Source organism: Helianthus annuus, chromosome 10, assembly GCF_002127325.2.
Source record: "Helianthus annuus cultivar XRQ/B chromosome 10, HanXRQr2.0-SUNRISE, whole genome shotgun sequence".
Lineage (NCBI taxonomy): Eukaryota > Viridiplantae > Streptophyta > Magnoliopsida > Asterales > Asteraceae > Helianthus > Helianthus annuus.
Genome location: NC_035442.2, coordinates 105,765,557 through 105,773,646, shown reverse-complemented (window position 1 = coordinate 105,773,646; position 8,090 = coordinate 105,765,557). Strand labels below are relative to the sequence as shown.

Here is an 8,090-nt window from a genome sequence, read left to right as displayed (position 1 = left end):
CCATCCGATCGAATGACCATCCGTCCGGATGATCATCCGATCGAATGACTTGACAAATAGAGATACTTTACATTTCTAAAAATGCTACAACGAAAACTTCAAAGTTTTGAAACAATTCACAACACTCACACCTCATTCGAATGGTCATCCGTTCGAATGGTCATCTAATTGGATGACCATCCGATTGAATGGGTAGTCATCCGATCGACTCACCATTCGATACTATTTCATCTGACACGTTGTTCAACACTTACGCTATCGTTCTATGCACAGGCTAACTCCAATGTGCTCCCTTCAATCCAAGGCTGTGTTTATTTATTAAACATATACTGTGAGTATACTCGAACCCTTTTTCGCTTAACGCACTTTTGGGTGTTACATACGTTACCTATATCAAATCACTTCGACACACAACGCAAACACTTTTAATGCTAACCGCTCTCGCATGTTATACGTGATTCGATGAATGCTTGTATGTTATGTTTACACAGTGATTGTTTGCATGACACCTTAGCAACAAGAGTACTATAGTTTGGACTCAGCACCTGTCGTGGACAGGGGTTGTTAAGGGTTTTACTTCACATGGTTATAGTGGTGATAATGTGTTGCGCATTCTACACTCGCAGTCATGTCGGTTGCATAAGTCATTGTCGATAGCTTACTTTGTAACACCCCAAAAATATGCAATTTATGAATGTTATTTAAAATGTTTAGTCATGTTATATTTAACCTAGTAAAGTATATATGTTAGTAACTTGAATAGAGGGAAGGTTATGTGACAAATAGCAATTTAAGTAAAAAGGGGGACTAAACTTGTTAAAAGATGGAAGTTTTATAATTACTAGTAAATAAGAATTAATAAAAACTAAAACACACATTACGTGTGTTCTCTGGAGATCGATCAAGAAGGGAAAGCAAGGGGGAAACCCTAAATTCTGCAAATTAGCAAAATTGAAAGGGAAATCAAGGCCAAATCACATGCATGAACTCGAAACCTTAACTATCTAAGCTAGTACAACAAGCGGTAAGTCGAATTTTCTGTTTTGGATGAATTGTAGAAAGTGGGTTTTAACCCAATCATGAAATTATGTGGAAATTATATACAAGTGAGAGTTAGGGTTTCATAATGGTTCGAAAATTCTGCTTGATTTCTGATTGATTGAATGATTTAAGTGTATTACCCAATTGTTGTGAAGAAATCATAAACCCAATGTTGTGCATGTAAGCTATTAGATGAAAATTTATACATGATCTTGCATAGAGATAGAAGAATTAGTTAAGATGGTGTAGGATGAAAGAAAGTTATGAACTTGATTGATTCTTGTTAGTTTAGAAGGTGAATAAGTAGAGTTATGCTATAAATACTTGTACCTTGTGCTTTGTTGATAATGTGCACATCAAGTGTTTGACAAAATGCCTCAATGAAAATGCTAGTCATATAAGCCATAAACTTTATGTGAATTGAATATGTTTATGAAGCATGAGTAAATTGTATGATGTTTTATCGATTGATATGTACAAATGAGTATGAAACATAAATTAAAAGAATGAATGGTTATATGTAGGCGTTAAGGAAGAAAGTTCGAGTCAAGTGAAGCAACAAGGGGATCAAGACCGAGGTACGCTACTTGTACAATTTTTAGTTTTCACGATAGATATGTGTTTATCAATAAATGTGTTAATTCAAACCAAGAATGGAAAAAGATGTATGTATAGACCCTTCTCTTGAACGGGTCGAATAATGTTATTGTAAGATTAGAAGGAATGGCATGGAGTTCCATATGAACACATTACCGTGCAAGAATGAAAGAATGTAGTAAAGCACAAGTTGTGAATGTCACATTTGTTTCAAGTCCGTAAGTTAGATTCTTGAGTTAAAGAAAGAAATTTTTGTTCTAATGAGTTTTCGATGTTGTGGTCATGTAGGTAAATCTCATGTCTAGCTATCAAGCTTTGCCCGGTTCGAACACGCCTCAAGCCCGTCAAGCGTTCCGCATTTTGTAAAAGTCAATGTTTAATACTTTGTCACTTATGTCTACGTCTAGTAGTTAAACCTAGTTTCTATTATGTCTGTCTTTTGGAAAACTTGTAGTAAGTACGTATATAAACTTAATGGTTTTGTAAGTAAAAACATGGTATGTTTTGACGTGTATGTTGTGTCTTTTTAATGGTTGCGTATTTTTGAATGATATTTGATTATGAAAAACAGGGGACCGCTCGTTTTGCAAACGGGTCATGCCCAAATTTCGTTAGAGAAGTACGTTGTTATTTAATAAATTTAAAAAGAAAATTATGGACGTTACAAGTTGGTATCAGAGCCTAGGTTTGAGGGATTTGAGCATCGAATGCTTGAACTCAAACCGAAAGCTCGTGTGAAGTGTGTGTTCGTTCCGCGGCGCGAATCAAGTAAGTACCTTTAAAGTTTGAATTTTTGCATTATGAATAATTTTGTTATGAAACATTATGGAATGTTAGGGAAATCATTACGGGATGATGTGGAAAGGTTTAGGATGAAACGGATGAGTATAGGTTAAAACGGGTCGAAAAGATGGCTGCAAATAAGAAAATTATCATAGTGTGCTGGGCGTCACCGTAAGCTACGGTGGCTAGCGTAGCTTACGGTAGACACTGGGATAAAATTTCTCTACCGTAAAACAGTAGGTTCGTACCGTAAAGAAAAGGGTGCCACCGTAAGTTACAGTGGACACCGTAACTTACGGTGGGCACCATTTTCAGCTCATTTCAATTGTGATGCTTTGTTTGATGTTTTCTATCATACAGGGATTAATAGAATGTTATAATAAGAGTCTAAAGAATGATATTATGTATGCATGTGGGGTTTTTAAAGGAAGTTATGTACTATTAGAATGATTATATGATGGAAGGGATGATTGAATGCTTGAAATAAAGAATGATGTTTATGTGTAGATGACGGATACGAATGAGGATGAAGCGACACAACAAGAGCAGCTGAAAACTATGATCTCGGAAGAGATTGGAAGGGCAATGCAAGCAAGTATTCCTCATTTAGCCCAAGAAGTAGAAAGTCATGTGCTGGAAGTGGTAGAAACAATGATGGCGAGTAAGATGGACGAGTTGAAGGGAATGATTAGTGAAGTGCAAGGAAAGAAAGGAACTCACAAATGCACATACAAAGAATTTATGGCGTGCAACCCGTTACCATTCAAAGGAGAAATTGATCCTATAGCATGTCAAAGGTGGATTGAAAGTACGGAAGCGGTGTTCATAAGGAGTCATTGTGAAAAGGAGGATCAAGTGATGTTCGCCACCGGTTTGCTACAACTCCGAGCTAAATACTGGTGGGATGTTTATAGTAAAGAGATTAGGGAAGAAAAAGTTCAAGTCTTGACATGGCAAGAGTTCAAGGAACCTTTTCTAAAGTACCACTGTCCGCAATCTGCCATTGACAAGATCCAAGAAGATTTCTTACATCTTCGTCAGAAAGATGAAACCATTGATGAAATCACCAACGTTTTCCTTGACAAGCTGAAATTCTGTAAAGATATAGCAGGAACGGAAAGAATGAAGATAAACCGTTATTACGGTATGTTGAAGGCTGAATATCGGGAGTTCATAATTCCCGCTAAATGTGAAACTTTGAATGAGCTCATTGACTTGGCCCGAGATAGGGAGATTGAAATAAGAAGACAGGCAGAAAGAGGCGAAAAGAGAGTGTCTGAGAATGTTTCCAGCTCGAACCCTTCAAAGAAACCAAAATTTCAAGATCAAAGCAAGAAGGATAAGGCGAAGGGTAGTATTCCGAAATGCAAAACGTGCGGAAAGTTACACACGGGGGAGTGTTTGAAAGGGAAGAAGGGCTATTACAATTGTGGTCAAGAGGGACACCCATACTATAGGTGTCCTAATCCTTCCAGAACGTGCTACAACTGTTTCCAACCGGGTCATATTAAGGCAGAGTGTCCCAAGCTTCAACAGAAAACTGATAAGGAAGTAAGAAGGGAGGAAGCCCCAAGAGCTAAGGGGAGGATGTTTCAGATCACGACTGAAGAAGCAAAGGACCTCCCAAATGTTGTATCAGGTATATTCTTATTGAACTTGATGCCTACGTACGTGTTATTTGATACTGGAGCCAGTAGATCGTTTGTATCAAGCGAATTAGTGTCCCACCCCTCTTTTAGAATCGAAAGAATGCATGTGCCTTTAGAAGTAGAGATAGCCGATAGTAAGAGTTATTTGTTGCACGAAGTTTGTAGAAACTGCGAAATTATCATTGAAGACGAGAAGTTTGCTATTGACCTTATTCCCATGGTATTGGGGGAATTTAAGGTTATAGTTGGCATGGATTGGCTAGCTAAGCATCATGCCGAAATTCAATGTGAGAAGAAGGTGATTCATGTGCTAACACCGGGAGAAAAACGAGTAAGCATACAAGGGGAAAGGAATATTAATTCGAAGCTTTGTTCTATAGTTCAAGCATACAAGTATGTACGAAATGGAAGCAAGGCATTCCTAGCCTACGTGGTGGATAATAAGCAGAATACCCCTAAGATAGAAGAGGTTGAAGTCGTGAACGAGTTTCTTGATGTTTTTCCGGAAGATTTGCCGGGGCTTCCACCAGAACGCGAAGTGGATTTTAAGATTGAATTGTATCCCGATGCCCAACCCGTAGCCAAGGCTCCTTATAGGTTGGCCCCAACTGAAATGCGGGAGTTAATGGTACAAATACAAGAATTGCTCGACAAGGGATTTATATGCCCGAGTGTATCGCCATGGGAGCGCCTGTTCTTTTTGTCAAAAAGAAAGATGGTTCGATGCGCATGTGCATCGATTATCGAGAGTTAAATAAGCTGACGGTGAAAAACCGATACCCGTTGCCCCGAATCGATGATCTATTCGATCAGTTACAAGGGGCAAGTTGGTTTTCAAGAATAGATTTGCGGTCCGGGTACCATCAGTTAAGGGTGCGAGATGAGGATGTGGCGAAGACGGCTTTTAGAACGCGATACGGGCATTACGAGTTCTTAGTAGTGTCCTTTGGATTAACGAACGCGCCCGCCGCGTTTATCGATCTTATGAATCGAGTTTGTCGGCCCATGTTAGACAAATTCGTTATAGTTTTTATCGATGACATCCTGGTTTATTCCCGAAGTAAAGCCGAACATGCATGCCATTTACCTGAAGTTCTTGAAGTACTCCTCAAGGAGAAATTGTACGCGAAATTCTCTAAGTGTGCTTTTTGGCTTAGAGAGGTACAATTTCTCGGTCACGTGATTAATGCGGATGGTATCTTAGTAGACCCGTCAAAGGTGGAAGCCGTTATGAAATGGGTACCTCCAAAGAATCCAAGTGAAGTGAGAAGCTTTTTGGGTTTAGCAGGCTATTATAGGAGGTTTATCCAAGACTTTTCTAAATTGGCCTTGCCGTTGACCAAGTTAACCAAGAAGGATGAGAAGTTTTCATGGGGTGCAGATCAAGAGAGGGCGTTTCAAACCTTGAAAGAAAAGCTGTCGAGTTCCCCGGTACTAACCTTACCTGATGGAACGGAAGACTTGGTGGTGTTTACGGATGCGTCACACCAAGGGTTGGGATGTGTTTTGATGCAAACGGGTAGAGTCATTGCCTATGCTTCTAGGCAATTGAAATCACACGAAAGTAATTATCCAACCCATGACTTGGAGTTAGCTGCAGTAGTGTTTGCTTTAAAGATATGGAGGCATTATCTATCGGTACGAAAAGTGCAATTTATTCTGACCACAAAAGCCTTAAATACTTTTTCGAGCAAAAAGATTTAAATATGAGGCAACAAAGGTGGTTAGAACTTCTTAAAGATTATGATTGTGAGATCCTTTATCATACGGGCAAAGCTAATGTAGTGGCCGATGCCCTGAGCCGAAAGGATTACCCGCCTCTAATTCAAGTAAAGTCCATGAGGATGGTAGTCACACCTCGATTTCTCGAAATGATTAAGGAAGCCCAAATCAAGTTACTAAGCGGAATGGATTCTAGAAAGGAAAGAACAAAGGGGTTTGTGGATAAATTCGAAGAGAGATCCGATGGAATTAAAACCATGTATGGTCGTATTTGGATACCTCGGTTTAGCGAAGCAAAGGGTGTATTACTCGAAGAAGCTCACAAATCTCGATTCTCAGTTCATCCTGGAGCTACAAAAATGTATTTGGACTTGAAGAAAAGTTATTGGTGGCCCGGTATGAAACGTGATATCGTCAAGTATGTTGCAAAATGTTTGACGTGTTTGCAAGTGAAGGCAGAACATCAGAAACCATACGAGAGGTTGCAACCGTTAGAGATTCCGGTATGGAAATGGGTAGAATTGACGATGGACCTAGTGACCAAGCTTCCTAAGACAAGGAAAGGTCACGATGCTATATGGGTGATCGTGGACCGCCTCACCAAGAGCGCGCACTTATTACCCATTCGGGAAACTTTCTCTTCTGAAAAGATGGCGGAGATCTATGTTAACGAGATAATATCACGACACAGAGTTCCTGTATCTATTGTGTCGGATCGAGATACCCGATTCACATCTCGATATTGACAAGGTTTTCAAGAAAGTATGGGTACAAAATTACATTTCAGTACCGCCTACCACCCCCAAACGGATGGTCAGTCCGAGCGAACCATTCAAACACTTATCGACATGCTGCGAGCATGTGTGATAGACTTCGGGGGAAGCTGGGGTGACCACTTGCCGTTGGTGGAATTTTCATACAACAATAGCTACCATAACGGCATTCGAATGGCACCGTATGAATTGTTGTATGGAAGGAAGTGTAGAACTCCAATTTGTTGGGGAGAGGTGGGGCAGAGAGAAATTGCACCCAATGAGGTAGTGGCTAAAACTAACGAAAAGATCGATCTTGTGCGAGCCCGTTTAAAAGCGGCTCAAGATCGACAAAAGGCCTATGTAGATCGAAGGAGGCGACCCATCGAATTTCAAATAGGTGATTATGTGTTATTAAAGGTTTCCCCATGGAAAGGTATAATCCGTTTCCGTAAGCGAGGAAAGCTAGGTCCCCGCTACATTGGACCTTTCAAGATTTTAGCCCGGGTTGGGAAGGTAGCATATCGGTTGGAATTACCGCCAATTTTAGATGGAATACATGACACATTCCATGTGTCACAATTGAGAATGTGTTTAGCGGATGAGACGGCATACGTGCCCCTTGATGATATTGAATTGGACGAAAAATTGAATTATGTTGAAAAACCGATAGCTATCAAAGATTCCAAGGTAACCCACCTTCGGAACAAAATTATAAAGCAAGTCTTGGTGCAATGGCAACATCGGAAAGGATCGGACCTTACATGGGAGTTAGAAGATGAAATGAGGAAGCTCTACCCGACATTATTTGGTACGTAATAAGGTTTCGGGGACGAAACCTCTTTTAAGGGGGGTAGATTTGTAACACCCCAAAAATATGCAATTTATGAATGTTATTTAAAATGTTTAGTCATGTTATATTTAACCTAGTAAAGTATATATGTTAGTAACTTGAATAGAGGGAAGGTTATGTGACAAATAGCAATTTAAGTAAAAAGGGGGACTAAACTTGTTAAAAGATGGAAGTTTTATAATTACTAGTAAATAAGAATTAATAAAAACTAAAACACACATTACGTGTGTTCTCTGGAGATCGATCAAGAAGGGAAAGTAAGGGGGAAACCCTAAATTCTGCAAATTAGCAAAATTGAAAGGGAAATCAAGGCCAAATCACATGCATGAACTCGAAACCTTAACTATCTAAGCTAGTACAACAAGTGGTAAGTCGAATTTTCTGTTTTGGATGAATTGTAGAAAGTGGGTTTTAACCCAATCATGAAATTATGTGGAAATTATATACAAGTGAGAGTTAGGGTTTCATAATGGTTCGAAAATTCTGCTTGATTTCTGATTGATTGAATGATTTAAGTGTATTACCCAATTGTTGTGAAGAAATCATAAACCCAATGTTGTGCATGTAAGCTATTAGATGAAAATTTATACATGATCTTGCATAGAGATAGAAGAATTAGTTAAGATGGTGTAGGATGAAAGAAAGTTATGAACTTGATTGATTCTTGTTAGTTTAGAAGGTGAATAAGTAGAG

At 39.2% G+C, this 8,090-nt stretch overlaps 1 long non-coding RNA gene across 1 annotated transcript; it reads left to right on the top strand.

The window, feature by feature from the left end:
- The first annotated feature begins 889 nt into the window (after nucleotides 1-889).
- On the top strand, nucleotides 890-2,168 carry LOC110882255. The gene is made up of 3 exons (XR_002560033.2): nucleotides 890-1,024; nucleotides 1,566-1,619; nucleotides 1,927-2,168. It is a non-coding gene; the product is annotated as an uncharacterized LOC110882255 (long non-coding RNA).
- The last annotated feature ends 5,922 nt before the right edge of the window (nucleotides 2,169-8,090 follow it).